The sequence below is a fragment of the Urocitellus parryii genome, chromosome 6 (genome assembly GCF_045843805.1).
Source record: "Urocitellus parryii isolate mUroPar1 chromosome 6, mUroPar1.hap1, whole genome shotgun sequence".
Classification (NCBI taxonomy): Eukaryota; Metazoa; Chordata; class Mammalia; order Rodentia; family Sciuridae; genus Urocitellus; species Urocitellus parryii.
In genome coordinates this window covers 14,687,574-14,703,950 of record NC_135536.1, presented here as the reverse complement: position 1 = coordinate 14,703,950, position 16,377 = coordinate 14,687,574, and positions in this window count along the sequence as shown.

Here is a 16,377-nt window from a genome sequence, read left to right as displayed (position 1 = left end):
CACACCTCTCCACCCCTCTAGGCCACCGTTGCTTTGCTCTTATGAACCTTGTTTCCTTCTGAATTTAATATTATCATTAGGGCTGGGGCTGTCGCTCAGGGCTAGAGCACCTGCCTAGCATGGGTGAGGCACTGGGTTCCCTCCTCAGCACCCCATAAAAACAAAGACATAAAACAAAGGCTAAGTTGTAAAACAATATTATTATTATTATTATTAATCATTATTATTATTATTATTATTTTGTTGTGGGGATTGAACACCCAGAGACGTTCTACCACTGAGCTACATCCCAGCCCTGTTTTAATGTCTTTTATTTTGAGTCAGGTTCTCACTCAGTGGCTTGGGGTCTAGCTAAGTTGCTGAGATTGGCCTCCAGTTTGCAATCCTCTTGCCTCACATTTGTTTTTGTTTTTGTTTTGAGGGGGTAGTCGGGATTGAACCCCTGAGCCACATCCCAGCTCTATTTTGTATTTTATTAGAAACAGGGTCTCACTAAGCTCCTTAGAGCCTTGCTAAATTGCTGAGGCTGGCTTTGAACTCTCCATCCTCCTGTCTCAGCCTCCCGAGCCGCTGGGATCACCGATGTGCACCGCTGTGCCTGGGCTGCCGCATCATTTTATTGTTTTTTAAGAGATGAGGTATGGCTGTGTGGCCAGGCTGGACTCAAGATCTGTGATTCTCCGGCTTCAGCCTTCTGAGCAGCTGGGATCACAGACCCGTGACACCAGCCCAGTGCCATTTCCTTACCACCACCCCCTCCAAAAAAAAAAAAAGTTTGTCACTATGTATGTATTCCTAAGTCACGAAGTTACTGTTTCTGAACTGTATATAACGGGCTCCTGTAATCTGGGCTTTTTGTGTCCACTTCTCCTACTCAGAACCATGGTTGTAACATTTGGCTTTTTTTTCAAGATGAAAAACACGGAGCCCAGAGAAATGGAGGGACCTGTCAAGGTCACCTCTGGGGCATGAAGCCACCTCCTGCTCACTCTGCTATCCAGTGACCAGCAGCTGGTATCCAGTGACCAGCTGTGGCAGCGTAGGTGACCCGAGGACGGGAAAGATGGTCCCTGACTGAGCTGCGGCCACAGGCCCGGGACGAGGAGCCTCTGTCCCACGTGCTCTGTGGAGGAGGGCTGCGCCTGGGCCCTTCGTGCACTGAAACTGGATGTTGCTGGACAGGAGGCCCAGGCTCAACAGCCCAGAACAACGAGACTCTCCTTAGTCTTTCCCCCTGCTAGGCGGCTTTTGATACTATGACAAAATACCTGAGATAACCTACCGGAAAAGAGGGACGCCCATGGTGGGTTAGCCCACGGCTCTGGGGTCCGTGGTGAGGCAGGACATCCTGGTGGAGTGCTCTCTGAAAACTGCTCTCCTGATGAGACTCAGGAAGCAAAAGAGAAAAGTAGGAAGGGGCCGGGACCCCAACATCTCCTTCAAGGTCACGTTCCCCAAGACCTAAGTTCCTTCTGTTACCCCCCCATCCCCCACCTTAAGGTCTCACCATCCTCCAGCAGCACCGCAGCTGGCAAAGGAGCCTTCACGCGGGCCTTTGGGGACATTCTAGACCCAGACTGTGGCAATAGGCCAGCTGTTTTAAATTCCTCCTGCTTCATCCCAGACAGCCACGTGCGGCTCAACAATGGGACACGTTCTGAGAAATTGGATTCTAGGTGATTTTGTCACTGTGTGGACAACATGGAGTGGACTCACAATAACCTAGACAGTATAGCCGACGCCACACCCAGGCTGCAGTGTGTGTGTGTGTGTGTGTGTGTGTGTGATCACGTGGTCTATTCTACACATTAGTACAGTACAGCCTGCTTCCAGGGCCACATGAACAAAACAAGATGAGACTCAATCAAGCCCAAGAGAAAACGGTGCGACTGTGGATGTCGTGAACACCGGACGTCCCAGGCTGTCACCGGCACGCTGCTTCACGGTAAGCATTTTTTTTTTTTTTATAAGTAGAAGGAGAACTCTCTAAGATGATAGAAAGTGAGGTGGAGTAAGTGCATAAACCAACAGCCCAGAGGCTCCCCTCGCCACCCAGCATTATGCATCGCGTTGCACCTGATCACATATGATGGTAGCACAGCCCGCTGGTTGGTACCAGCGTCACCTTGAACACGAGAGCAGCAGGGCGCGGGGGCACAGGCCTGTAATCCCAGCAGCTGAGGCAGGAGGATCACAAGTTCAAAGCCAGCCTCTGCAATTTATCGAGACCCCGAGCAACTTCGTGAGGCCCTATGTTCAAATAAAAAATAAGGACTGGGGATGTGGCTCAGTGGCTGAGTGCCTCTGGATTCAACCCCCTGCACCACCCAAACAGACAGACAAACACGTGAGCCTGTGACGATGTCCCTGCTGCTGCGGTGTCACCAGGCCACACGGCTGTTTCAGCTCATGATGACCAGCACCCTCATAGATGAGTTCCGCTGCTGGTGGGAAGCTCACTCTGCCACGCGTGGCTGTGTACAAGTCAGGACACGGTGTCACAGCAGCCCCACGACAAGGGAAGCATCCGCATCGCTCAGCTCAGCAGTTTACAAAGGAAGATGATGGAAACATGGATCTCTCTGAATTTCTTCCTCCAGAAAGCTGTGAAGGGCTGGGGATGTGGCTCAAGCGGTAGCGCGCTCGCCTGGCATGCGTGTGGCCCGGGTTTGATCCTCAGTACCACATACAAAGAAAGATGTTGTGTCCGCCGAAAACTAAAAAATAAAATTAAAAAAAAAAGAAAACTTTATAAAAAAAAAAAGAAGAAAGAAAGAAAGCTGTGAGTTCTCTCCTCCCAGGTTCATGAGGCTGACACAGACATAACAAAACCATGGCATTTTATGGCAACTGGACGCTCGTAGGGCTAATTCCCCCAGCTCCTGCCTGGAGACCATTCTTGGGAGCTGAGTCTTTGCTCAGCTCTCAACTTCAGGCAGACACATCTCAAGTCTTGAAAAAAAACACCTTGAAAAATGCTCTCAGGCCGTTTCCAGCAAGGCAGGAAAGGGCGTCCTCAGGTCCTGAGTGCAGAGTCCCCAGGATCACGTCCAAAGAGCAGCTGGGGAAGGGGCACTTGGGCGAGGGGAGCTTCTGTCCTGGAGAAGGAGGCGGTGAGGGAAGGGACCTGGTCATCCGGGAAATGCAGCTGGCAGTCTGCTGGTGGGAGTGAGGACAGGGCCCTTTGGAGCTGCTAGGAAACAGCTCAGGGGTCAAAGTACTTGGGCAGGGAACTGGGTGCAGGGAACAAGAGCCTGGCACAGCCCCTGGCCTGGGGCAGAGCCTCAGGATTCTCCTTGCTGACTCTGTTGGCACCTTTCCTGGCTCTCCCCGGGAACCTGAGCCTCAGGCAGAGAAGCCAGTCCAGGCTGGCATCTGGGAGCCCCAGTGATGTTCAGGGTCTTGCTCTGTGCACCCCCCTGTGCAAATTCATTTGAGACTCTCAACAATCCTACCTAAATTTATTGGCACCGTGACTTTACCTCAATAAGGAATACTGATGTCTCCTTTTGATAGAGGGAAACTGAGACACAGTGAAGCCATTGGGTGGTAGAGCCAGGATTTGAATCCCGGATGATGGACTTTTTATCCCCCTCTTTTAAAGACTAAGAAATCAAGAGTAGGGAATTGGGTGAGATCTGGGATCCTTTCCCATTCCACCATCTTGTAATTTTATTGCAGTCTGGGGTCACCCAGGGCAACAGAACAAATCTTATAAAAAACAAGCAGCTTTGTTAAAAAAAAAAAAGGAGCCTGTCAGGCTAACCCGATTTCCTTCCTCCAGATGGGGAGATTAGGAGAACAGCCAGGCTGGAGGCACATTCTGCCTGGTGGGTTCGTGGAGAGGGCCAGGAGCCGAGCTCACCTGTGCTTCCCTGCCTCTCGGGACCACGCCCACTCTGACCTGGCTGTGCCCTTCCTGCTGGTGGCTGCCTCCGGAACCACTCGCCACCATCCACGGGGTGACCCACTTGTACTCACAGGGGCTCCAGGGGAGGGCTTGAAGGCCAGCTCCTCCCGTCCTTTCCTGGTGGGTCACCCTGGGTGGTCATACAGCGGGTTCACCCACATGGCGCTGGGTGCCCAGAGCTTTGGTGGATCTGACTTTGACCTCTTGCTTGCTGAAGCAGAAAAGCAAAGCCAGAGGGTGGCCCTTAAGTCTCCTGGTCATCACGGCCAAGAAACAGGACCTTGGATCAGAGATGGGAAAAGTTGGCCCCAACGCTGGGCTGAGCCTTGAGTGGCGCTGTCAGGGAGCGGCGATGGCACCTGGATGAGCCCTGCTGCCAGCCCTTCAGGAGAGAAGAGGACACCTAGGTCTTGGGCAGCTGGCCCCGTGCCAGGAGCCTGGGCAGTGGTGGAGCCCTTCAAGTCTAGTGCCACACGTGTCTCCTACCCACTGCCTGCTCACCTCCCCAGCTTAGGGGGCCACGAAAATAAGGGCCCAGAACCCAGAAAGTCCCCACTGCATTGCCAACAAATATGAGGCACAGAACCGTGACGGTTCTGTCCTCTAGGGGAGCCTAGGATGAGGGCCCCGGGCAGCCCCTCACTCCCTAAGTTTCCAGCCCAGGAGCAGGTCGGCCTGGCAGGCCCTGCCTCTCTAGGCCAGGAGGGACACAGCCAGCATGGGACTCAGCTGCCTCAGCCATCAGGGTCCCCCTTGGCAGCTGTGCTGTGTCCCTAGGGAGTGGGTTTATCCGGAGCTCTGTCCCAATCTCTCGACACAGCGATCTGAACAGAAAGCTCATCACCTAGCGCTGCGATGATCCTTCCCTCCGGGTGTCCATCCCCGCTGCGCAGTCACCCAGTGAGGTGGACATGTCACTGCACGACGAGACTTAATCAATGGGGACACTGAGGCACGGAAAGGCTAATACCTTGCTTGCCTGTGGGAACAAGCGGAAACCGAGTCCATCGCTCCCGCCCCACCACCCCACCTCAGCCTCCTGGAAGGAAAAGAACTTTTCCCAGCCGGTTACCTCCTCCCATCCCCTTTCTCTGTCAAAGTCACTCAGCAGTTCTTAGGCGCTCCCTCCTGCAGCCCTGAGGTCTGGGTTGACCTGTCAATCACCACGCCCTGCCCAGTGGACCACGCCCGCCCTGCACAATGCCCACGCTGGGCCAATCAGACTCTCCGGATGCTCGAATCTTAGGTTGAGTGACAATGAGGCTTTGAGTCACCCTCACCGTGGTGCCCCCCGAAAAGCCCAGTTCTGACTAAATTCCTTGCTTCTGCAGCTTTTCCTCCGCCTCCGTGAGCTCCAGGTTTCCTCCTGATAAACAGTCTTTCCCCTGCTTGTTAGCCAGACTCCACAGCCCCAGGGACACCACCACCACGGAAATGATCTGTTTGTCATTTTATATAAAGTCACAGCTTGGTGGGGATTGACTCCTGGAATCCCACCCCACACGGATACCAAATCTGTGGCTGCTGGAGTCCCTTCTGTACAATGGCAGAGAGTTTGCACATAATTTACGTAATCCTCCTGCATACTTTAGCACCTCTAGGTGATTTACCATACTGATACAATGTAAATCTATGTGAATGATTGTTACAGCTTAGGGTTTAGGGAATAAGGACTCCAAGTCTGTATGTATTCAGTACAGATGAAGTTTTTCCCCTACAGTATTTTCCATCCGTGGTTAGACTCGGTGGCTGTGGAGCCTGCAGATAAAGGGCAGCCAACTCTGCTGAGCTGGAGAATTCCCAGTCATGGAGCCAAACAGGCCTAGATTCAAATATAGGCTCTGTCTCTCATCAGCTGTTGTGACCTTGAAGAAGCGACCTCGCCTCTCTGAGCCTCGGGTTTCTCCTTGGAAAATGAGGGCATTGCCTTGTTGGACAATGACAAGGCTAATGTCCCAGGAAGAGGAAGAGAGCAGATGCCAAGAAGTGGGCAAGTGTCCACAGTGTCCGCAGTGGCAGCTTGCAGGAATGGCCCTCGTTCTCTGCCCAGTAGCTTTGTGTGTGGGAGGAAACGTGTGATTTGCCCATGAGATGATAGCAGATTTTGTTCAAGCAAAGACTTTAAAAGGGCTTGCAGGGTTGAATTTGTTCTCTTATGCCACCACTATGACCTTCAAGTGGATGTTATGGTTTAGGTGTGGTGTCCTCCAAAAGCTCACAAGTGAGACACTGCAAGAAGGTTTGGAGGAGAAATGATTGGGTTATAGCCTTAACCTAATCAGGGGATTAATCTCTGATGAGATTAACTAGATGGGAACTGGAGGCCCGTGGGGTGTGGCTGGAGGAGGTGGCGCATTGGGGTGTGGCTTTGGGGTACATATTTGTATCTGGCAAGTGGAATCTTTATCTCTGCTTCCTGACCATTATCTGAGCTTCTTCCATCTGCCGCACCCTTCCACCATGATATCTGCCTCACCTTGAGTCCTGAGGAATGGAGCTGGACTAAGACCTCTGAAACTGTGAGCCCTCAAATAAACTTTTTCTCTTCTACAACTGGTGTGGTTGGGTCTTTTAGTTGCAGCAGTGAGAAAGCTGACAAAACAGTGGACATACCTAAGATAGCCAGCCCCCTGGACCCTGCAGGAAGTGATAGACACATAGAACGCTGAGTCCCATTGAGCCCAACCTAGACCAGGGACTAATCCCTTAGATCAGAAATTAACCCAACTGAGACCAGCAGGACCAGTCAAGATCAGGCTGGGTCAGCCAACCCCCAGTTGACCCATAGATATGTGAGAAATAATTAATAATTGTTATTCTAAGCCACTGAAATTTGGGGTGTTTTATCATGTAGCAATAGCTAACTAGTACCCAGAAATGGGGTGGTATCATAACTCATTGTAAAATATATAGTAACACTGATTTTGAGGAGTGGGTTGTAAGAACAAGTAAACTATTAGAGGATACAGGAAAAATAGCAAGAAATGGTTATCGGAGGCAAAAAAAATTGGCAGTCCACTTATGTAGTGGTGAGTCATTTGGTAAGACTCTTGTCTATAGTAACTGAGGAAATAAGTGTGTCTAATGAACTCCTGGTCTTGTGCAAAGAGATCTGCACAAGAATATTCAATTATCAGTTGACTTTTAAGGCTGTGTTTGACAGGTACTATAAAAATATGAGCTCAGAAAATAACTGCCCAGTTTGCTACAGTATGAGAAGATAGAAAAGTTGGAAACTGGTCTGTTTTGGCACAGAATCAGAGACAGAGGGAACGCACAGTCTTAGAGGGCTCTGTTGGCAAAAGGTACTGAGATGTTCACGATATAAAATGGCCTCTGGGTGGGCAGCAGTCTGAAAGGATTGCTTAAAGGCCATATTTCACAAGGCCTTCAGAAGTGGCAAGGAGGGTGACAGAAAAGGCAGGACACCTCAGAGGCAGGATCAGGATCCAGGGAGCAGATCTTGGGCCTGACCAAGGAACTTCACATACCCTCCAAGGTGGAGGACACTGGAAACTTTTCCCAGCTGGATTTCAGAATGGCTATGGACCATAACTTCAGGAGCGTCCCTTTCTTTCCATCTGAGTGGCAATGTTTATTGCAGACATCCTGTCCCTGTCTTTCCCATCTACGCTGGAGCCACAAGAGATGAATAACTTGCCTGCAGGGTTCTGGATCAAGAGGACTACGTCTGGATCTGACATGGAACTGGAAAAGTAGACCAAGTCTAAAGACATGGGTTGTGTTGGAGATTTTGGGGGGTTTGTTTTGTTTTTTTTGTTTTTGTGGTGCTGGAGATCAAACCCAGGGCCTCAGATATATTAGGCAAGTTGACTCAAAACTCAGTCTTGTTTTTGTGTCTTTGATGGGGATGAATAAATTTTTTAAAAAAATCTTTTTTTTTTTAAGAGAGAGTGAGAAGAGAGAGAGAGAGAGAGAGAGAGAGAGAGAGAGAGAGAGAATTTTAATATTTATTTTTTGTTTTTGGCAGACACAACATCTTTGTTTGTATGTGGTGCTGAGGATCGAACCCGGGCCGAACACATGCCAGGCGAGCGTGCTACCGCTTGAGCCACATCCCCAGCCCAGGGGATGAATAAATTTTGCATGTGGGAAGGACTTGGATAATTGGAGTCACAAGCTTGGAGTGTGGAAGATTAATGGCATTAATGGACCCAATTCTTTGGCCAGCAGAAGGATGAGGATGTGCTCGGGTTAGCCTAGTGACCCATGGAGAAGGAGCAAGGACATGTGTGGTGGAGCCAGACTTAGTTGTCAGTCCATTGACCTGCCAGAACCATCCAGCCAACTGAGCCTTAACTAGCTGACCCCCAGTCAATCCACAGGCAAGTGAAAAATAATGCATGCTTGTTGTTTCAAGCCACAGAATGGCCTTGTTACTTGCTCCAGCCAGCAGAGTGGCCCAGAAGTGATGGTGTGCCAGCCCCGAGTCTAAGCCCTAAGAGGACTTGCACTCTGCAGCTGGCGCTCTGCTGCCTCCTCGGAGTGAACAAGCCCGGGCTAGCCTTTTGGAGGATGAGGGACCACATGGGGCAGAGCCAAGTCCGCCCAGTAGTCACAGCAGAGGCTCTGAACAAGTGAGAGAACCCAGCTCACACCCAGTCTGCCAGGTGACCACAGGGGCAGACACAGGAAAACACATCTCTGCTGGATTTTGTAGTTGATTGCGCAGCATTACTGTGACAGTAGATAACTGATGCAGAGCTCAAGGAAGGCAGAGAGAAAGGAAAGGCAGTCACTCCGAGGACAGAAAGTGTGGGGGCACTGGGAAGGGGTAAGCAGCCCAGAATTTCTGGCTCAAAATGGAGGGACTGAAGGCAACCCCCAAGTATCCTCAAGCCAGGAGTCCTGAAGCCTCCACTCTCCTGTCCGGCTGTTGAGTGATATTAAATGAGGGTCTGATAGCCTGGCTGACTGGCCACCAGACTGCAGATTGATGCCTGCCAGGTTGGCCTGGTGGCACGGTTCCTCAGCCTGCTTCTCTTTTTATTTCTGTTTGCCAGTGGCTGGGCCTTCGGGACTCCCCTAAAACCTGCTTCCTTGGTCCTGGTTGGATCTGGTGTAAGTTCCTCTCATAGGATAGTGTTTTCTTGAACACTGGAAACTCTGGAAGAAATTCCAGAATTCCTGAGACCTGCAGCTCAGCCCTGTGCGCTGGTGCCCCCTGTGTGACTTCGGAGCCCTCTGTGCCCCAATGCATTGGTGGCCATATGGGGTTGGGCATGGCTTCTGTTCTAGTTGTCAGCAAGGGCTTATGGGAAACTGATGACATGTGAAGGTAGAATCAGGCCAACTGAGTTTGGGTGTCTCAGAGGTGCCCTCTGCTCTGTGGAGGCCACCAGGCTGGAGCTGAGACAGGCTCTTTGAAACCCTCTAATCTGAAACTTCTTGAGGGAATGGGGGCTGAGACCCAGAGGGCCAAGATCTTGTTCTTGGCACACAGCTAATCCACAGCAGGGCTCCCAGAGGTCCCATTCTTGCTTTGCCTCTCTGCTAGGCCTTCCCTCCACCTCTGACGCTGAGCTCCTACCTCTTCCGCCCGTCTCTGGGGGTGAGGAAAATGGAAGTGCTAAGAGGGCAGAGCCTGGTGTCCTGGCAGCTGAGAGGTGAGCGCCTTCAGTTTGTCCAAGACCCCTGGTTCCCTTCCTGATATCTATAATGACTTCCTGCCCCCACCCCACTCTGTCTCCAGGCTGTTCTGAAGATCTAGGAGGCCCTAACCAACCACAGAGAAGGAAGAAGGAGAGAGCTAGGACCAGTGCACCGTGGGGTCCCTGCTCTGCCAGCTCCTCCCAGGTGCAGTGCCTGAAGAGACCTGGGGCATGAGGCCAAGCTGGGAGTCTGGAAGGGCAACCCGGATTCCAGCTCTGCCCTGGCAACTAGGCAGGTGGCCTAGACCTTCCCCTGGGTTCAGTGACCTCCCCTGCCAGGTAGGAGGCAGGAGGCTGGGAGGGACTCAGATTCCATCCTAGTCCCTGGCCTGTTATTCTCTAAAGATTTGCATCTCAAAGGGAAGGATGCTACCTTTTGGGGTGTCTATTGTATGCCAGAAGTGCCTGTCAACCTGCATAGGAGGGTGATACCCAGGAATTGGAGGACCCAGAGGGGCTCAGAGACCATACCTAGGTGCCAGAGATGGAATGTGGCCAAGGCTGGAATTCTTGAAGCTTGTGCCGTGCTTCAGGCACTGTGAGGTCTCCTGTGGGACAGATTGGGGCCCCAGCTGGGTGGTACACCCTCCTCTGGAAAAAGCACAGTTAAGAGCTGGGTGGGGATCTGCTAGGTCCAACCCAGCCTAAAGGACCAGGGTTCTGAGAGGCTGGGAGGGGGACCCCCAGCCTCCCTGCACCAAGCAGGGCACTGGGGCACTGGGGGTGAGGACTGGTCCTTGGCCCTTGCCCTGTTGCTGGGGAAAGTGAGGAAATGCTCCCTGGGTTCCAGGTGGACAGTCTCCCAGCACTTGGGGTTCTGGGGCTCCACTTTGCAAATAGGCCTTTTCTTCCCCCACCCAGTTAGGTCCCCCATCCTGGGCTTCCGCACCCAGGAACCTCACCCAAAGCCTCCAGCTGCTGCTTCCCCTGCGCAGATCAGAAACTTTCCCAGTCTCTGTCACCCACAGGACTTTCCATCTGTCACAAGCTAAAGAGCAGGAGCCAGGTCCTGACTTTCTGCCACTTCACCTCTCTGTGCCTCAGTTTCTTTATCCTGGAAACAGATTTGCGCCACCTCATGGGGGGGAGGGAGGGGAAGGGCCCTTGAGTTCGGTGCCTCGCCCTTTTCCTGGGAGAAGAAAAAAACTACTTTGGTCCCCGTCCTCAACGCCCCTCTCCCTGACCCGGCCTTATGAACGTTTTTCTTAAAAGCCAGTGGTGTCCAAGGCAAAAGTCCAAGTCTGTGCAGCTCCGGGCCGCGAGTCCCGTATTTTGGGGGCCTGCACCCATCCCGGCTGTGCGGAGCAGGACGGGGTATTGGGATTCAAGCTTTATTTCTGCTGAACCCAAGCCCCGCCCTCCTTCCTCCCGGGCACCGGGCTGTCTCCCGGGCGGGCTGGGCGGCCGCCTGTCCCCTCCCGACTCCCCTCGGATTTGCTTCTCTCTAGACTTGAGGCGCGGCGGGGCCTCAGGAGGTGATGGAGGGGGGGCTCCTCCACTAGCACCGAGTTTGGTAAAGGCAGCAGCCCGCACTTGCCAGTTCCCTGGTCTGTGCAGGGAGAGTCCAGGGCTCCGGGCTTGTCCTCAGCCCCCGCGAATTCCCGCACCACCCCCGCATTCTCTGCGGAAAAACCTCCTGCGGAGCCCGCACCGTCCCAGAGCGGGTCTCGAGTGGCAGGACGGGCAGCCAATGGCGGTGGAGGCAGACCATTACATCATCTCTGTGGCCTCCCATTGGTTGGAGCCTTGGGCCCGCCTCCCGCGGCACAAGCTTCTGAGGTTCTGGCACCAGATTTCCAACAAAGGCCCGCGCTGGGCAGAAACCTGGGTCGGGCCTGAGCTGCGGGTGGGGGAAGGTGAAGCACCGTGTCCCCAGGCGTCGGCTTCCTCGGCTCTGCCTTCCTCCCCGACGGCCTCCGTTTTGCAGAATCCGCCCGGGCCTAGGCCCCAGGCTCCGGTGCCGCGCAGTTCGCACGCCCCGCGCGCGCTCTCCTGCTGCAAAGCCCTGCAGGCTGGAGCCCGGTCTGTGGTGTGCTCCTTTTCATCCGCAGAGCCTGGCGGGGAGTGGGAATTGAAATAACGGTCAATATTAACTGAGTGCTTCCCGAGGGGCAGACCTGGGCTGAGCCTCATAGACGATTCCATTCCTAGCATACGTACTAGCTCCCCGCGCAGACCTCATTGTTGGTGGAAAGCAATGACATTGGGGCCATGAGGAGGAGCCAGGATGGCCAAGGCCACAGAATGGGGTAGGAGGACGGCCAGGATTGGCACCCCGCAGGCTGGTGCAGAGCCCGCAACCAGATGCAATGAAGGGGGCGGCCGCCCCTCACCCTGTGCGGGGGTGGAGTTCCAGCCTGATGGGCAGTCTCCCGTGGGAGCCCTCCGGAGCTTGCTTGTCCACTCAGGCTTTTCCCAGGAGCAGTCTTCAGGGAGCCTGGTGAGGAAGAGCTGTTACCAGGATTTGATAAGTTCGGTCCTGAGATGTCAGAGTTTCAGCCACCCCAAGGCGCCTAAGACAAGGGGCTGGCTCTTGTCAGTCAGTCGATCCCCTTCTTCCCTCTGCCTCCTCTCCCTCCCCGGCTCTCTTTCTCTCAGTTTGAGCTCTGCATAGATTTCTAGGTGATCTTGTGAAATCCGTACCTCCTCCTTAGGCCTTGGTGTCCCGTATCCAGCACCAGGAAAACGTGGGGATGGGAACTCTCCCACCCAGGAAACCTGTGAGGTCCAACCTGAGCTCTCCAGCTGAGCTTGGTGGCATAAGGTCTGTGCCCTACAGTTTGGGGCCACGGGGGTGCTGACTATGGGATAGGGGGAGGGTGCAGGTGCCTGAGAGATCAGCATGATGGGCACCTTGAATCTTAGGGGGCTTCCTGGGAGCCAAGCTAGGTGTCTTAGAACATACATGTCTGAGCCACTTCCCCATTACTTTTTGGTGTGTGCTGTGGAGGGCAATGGAGACAGATTCCCCAAAGGGCAGTCTTGTGGAAGAGGCAGCTGGCTTTTTCAGTATAGCACTGGCAGGCTCACCAAGGGCCACAGGTGGAAGTTCTGGTGGACAGATTTCAACTGTGTGTAAGGAGGAACTTTGAAGCTGCTCAGAATGAGCCGTCCCCTGATGGTGAGCTCCCTGTCTCTGGAGACAGGCAAGCAGAGTGTGTTTACCCAGACATTCAAGCTGACCTGTGCAAGATGATGTGCTGAGTGCTGGTGGCACCGAGGGAACAGGAGCCAGTGGGAAACCAGACACTTTAGCAGATAACCACGGTGCTGCCGCTGGGTGAGTGGAGCAGGAGGTCAGGATGGGGCATCTGGGAGCACGTGCCAGGAGTCCTGAAGGCAGCTGTGAGGATGAGCACAAAGTCCTTTGCTGAACCTTAAGATGGCCCAGAAGTCTGCCGTGCAGACAGAACTGGGGAGAAGACTCACTCCTTCATTCAGGTTACGATCTCTGGATTATATAGAGAAGGGGCTGTTGCAGAAGAACTGGGAGAGGCAGTGGAGTAGGACTGGGGGGCTTTAAAAATGTGCAGAGTAGCCCTCACCATGGCCAGAATTGGTCTCTGGGTAGAGAGGCTTCTGGGGGCACATTCCCCAGCTCCTGAATCCTAGGAGGGCCCTGGACCTCCCACTCCTTGGCAGCCTGTCCGTGGGCGGCATCACCCCTCCTTCCCCTCCCCCTGCTCAGCCAGCCCCTCCTTGTCAGTGGGCTGCTCCAGAAGGATGCAGCTCTGAAGAGGCTCTGGGAGCTGCGTTTCCTAGCAACCTCAGAGGCTGGGCTTGTGGTCAGGTCGAGGCCCAGACTCAAGGCTCTTCCTATTGCCCAGCCTTCCCTTCATGGCCAGCCTTCCCACAGGGGTGGAGGGGCGGGGGAGAGGGGAGAGGTGGGCAAGAAGTGTGGCCTCTAACCCCACCAGAGCCTAGGTCAAGCGTCTCCAAGGAACACTGCCAGGGATGGGGTGGGGACAGTGCTTGGAGCAGAGGACCATGTCTCTTAAGTGAATTTGCTGCTGCCTGTCACCAAGGCCAATTTATAGTCATTTAGAATACAACAAATCTAGGCAGCAATCGTCAGTGACAGCTAACATCATAAAAAGATAGACCGTTGGACATTATGTTCCTTCCAATAAGAGGTCCTAACGGGACCTGCCAAAAAAATCAAGGCCGAAACTCCCAGTTACAAGAACTGCAGGGGGCGGGGTGGGGGAGTGGAGCCGGGGCAGGAGGATATGTGTGAAAGTGTTACTGTGTCTAAACCGCACTGCAGAGCTGTGGGTAGATTTTGTCTATAGGAGAAAAACAACAAAAACTACAGGTTTTATCCCCCAAAAGATCCAAACGAAAAGAATGAAAGAGCCGTGCGTAGTGGCCGTGCCTGTAATCCCAGTGGCTCAGGAGGCCCAGGCAGGACGAGCATGAGTTCCAAGCCAGCCTCAGCATTTCAGTGAGGCTCTGAGCAACTCAGTGAGACCCTGTCTCTCTATAAAATCTAAAAAAGGGCTGGGGATGTGGCTCTGTGGTTAAGCACCCCTGAGTTCAGTCCCTGGTCCCCCCCCCAAAAAAAAGAGGGAAAAATAAAAGGGATTCATAGATTAACAGAAATTTAAGAGAAATGTGTGTGTGTGTGTGTATAAATTTTCTTTTTTTTTGGATAGAGACAGAACACAGAGCTCTACCACTGAGTCCTATCCTCAAACCCTTTTATTTTGAAACAGGGTTGTCCGAAGTTGCTGAGGCTGACCTTGAATTTGGGATCCTGCCTCAGCCTGCTGAGTAGCTGGGATTACAGACATTCACCACTGTGCTAGGCAAGAAATATTAACCAATTATAACACATGGACTTTATGTGGATCCTGATTCTTAATAACAAACCAAAACACAACCGTGACAGTAACAGCTGAGATATTCATGAGACAATTGGGGAAATTCGAACATGGACTGGCTACTTTTAATATTATTAAGGAATTATCTTAAATTTTCAAACTGCATGAAATGGTATTGGGATTATGCTATTTGTTGAGGGATTCATCCTGAATTATTTATGGGGGGAATGAGATTTCCGGGATGTGCTTTAAAATAATCCATGGTGGAGAGAAGGAGGGAGTATGGAGTTAGAGGAAGTGACATTGGTTCTGAGCTGGCAGCGGTCGTGACTCGGGGATGACAGGCCCGTGGGGGCCATTCATTTGAGTCATTTGAAATTGTTGATATTTGACCTTCAAAATGACAACTTCATGTGGCGAAAATGAATCCTTTGGTATATATAGTTTGGTATATGTGTACAGTTACTTTGTGTCAAGAGTAAGATGTATTACAGTTTTCTTAGAGTAAAAGGGAAAGTCAAACCTGCTTTTCCAGGAGCCTCTGCCCCCAAACAGTGGTACCCAAGGCTGGCACTAAAACCTGTGGGACTGTCCTTTAACAAGCCGAAAACAACCCTCAGAGGCAGCTGCAACCTGAGTGGGCTATTTTTGTTGCAGTGACCGTAACAGGAATACTAGAGATGATGATATAGTAACAATTTCCTGGTCCCTGGCAGGGACCCCTCAGCGATGGGTGTTTAAGCTGTGGAGGGTGACTTCCCAAGTGTCGGAGCTCTTCAAGAAGGAGCAATACAAGCTGGGCACAGTGGCCCAGGTCTATGAGCCCAGCAATTGGGGAGGCTGAGGCAGGAGGATCGTGAGTTAAAACCCAGCCTCAGCAACGTAGTGAGATGCTAAGCAACTCAGTGAGACCCTGTCTCTAAAAAAATACAAAATAGGGCTGGAGATGTGGTTCAGTGGTCAAATGCCCTTGAATTCAATTCCTGGTACCCACCCACCCAAGAAAAAAGGAGCAATACAATCAATACAAGCAGTAGACCAGGCATGGAATAGAAATTCTTGTTTTTGAGGACAGTGTCCAGGGTCATTTCTGGAACCAAAAGTCCCCCTGGAGAACCTTGATCAGAGGACCTGTAGTGGGTGCTGAGCCAGCAAGGCCTAGGATCTCAGTGGTGACAGTCCTGGACCTCAGCCCTACTTGGTTCTGTCACCTCTGACAGCTCCCAGAGCCACAGCGGCAGCCTGCCTGTTCTCCGAGCCGTGGTTCCAGGTTCCAGCCTTGTGGAGGAGGCTGAGGTCATTCTAGTCTCTTGCTAATTTCGTTTTTATCTGGAAACTGAGTTAATCATTCAATCAGCCACCAACATCTTATTTGTTTGTCGTTAATGTCTATTGGGTGGATGTCACGGGGTTTTGTCTTAACCAGCTCATGCATCAATTCTCCGCTCCACCTGGTACCGCTTCGTGGCTGTAGGCAAGTTCTAGCCATTTGGGCTTCAGTGTCTTTGTCTGCAAACCTGGGATAATGACAGTTAATACCTTCACAGGGATTTTTGTGAGGATTAAATAAGATAAGATGCGTACACTATTTAATAGTGTCTGGCACGTTATGAGGCTCAATAAATTGCAACTATGATTTTTATTATGACACAAACCCAGCAGTGTTTAACAATGAAAATAACTGTGGTTCAGAATGTAATGTGAGATATCTTTGGGGACTGGCATCACAGGGATATCTTAGGCTAAACTCTGAAAGATAAGAGTGTCAGAAAATGCTAGATGCCCCCTAGTATTGATTGTTCCCTTTTCCTTTAATAACAAAGCTGAGACTGAATTTTCCAATCTCCTTTTCTGCTGGATATGACTTCGTGACAAAGTTCTGGCAATGAAATAAAAGCACAAGTGTTATTTAGGGCTTCTGGAAAGGGTATTTAAAGGGAACTCATTCAGCAGAGAGGAGAGTCCCTTCCTC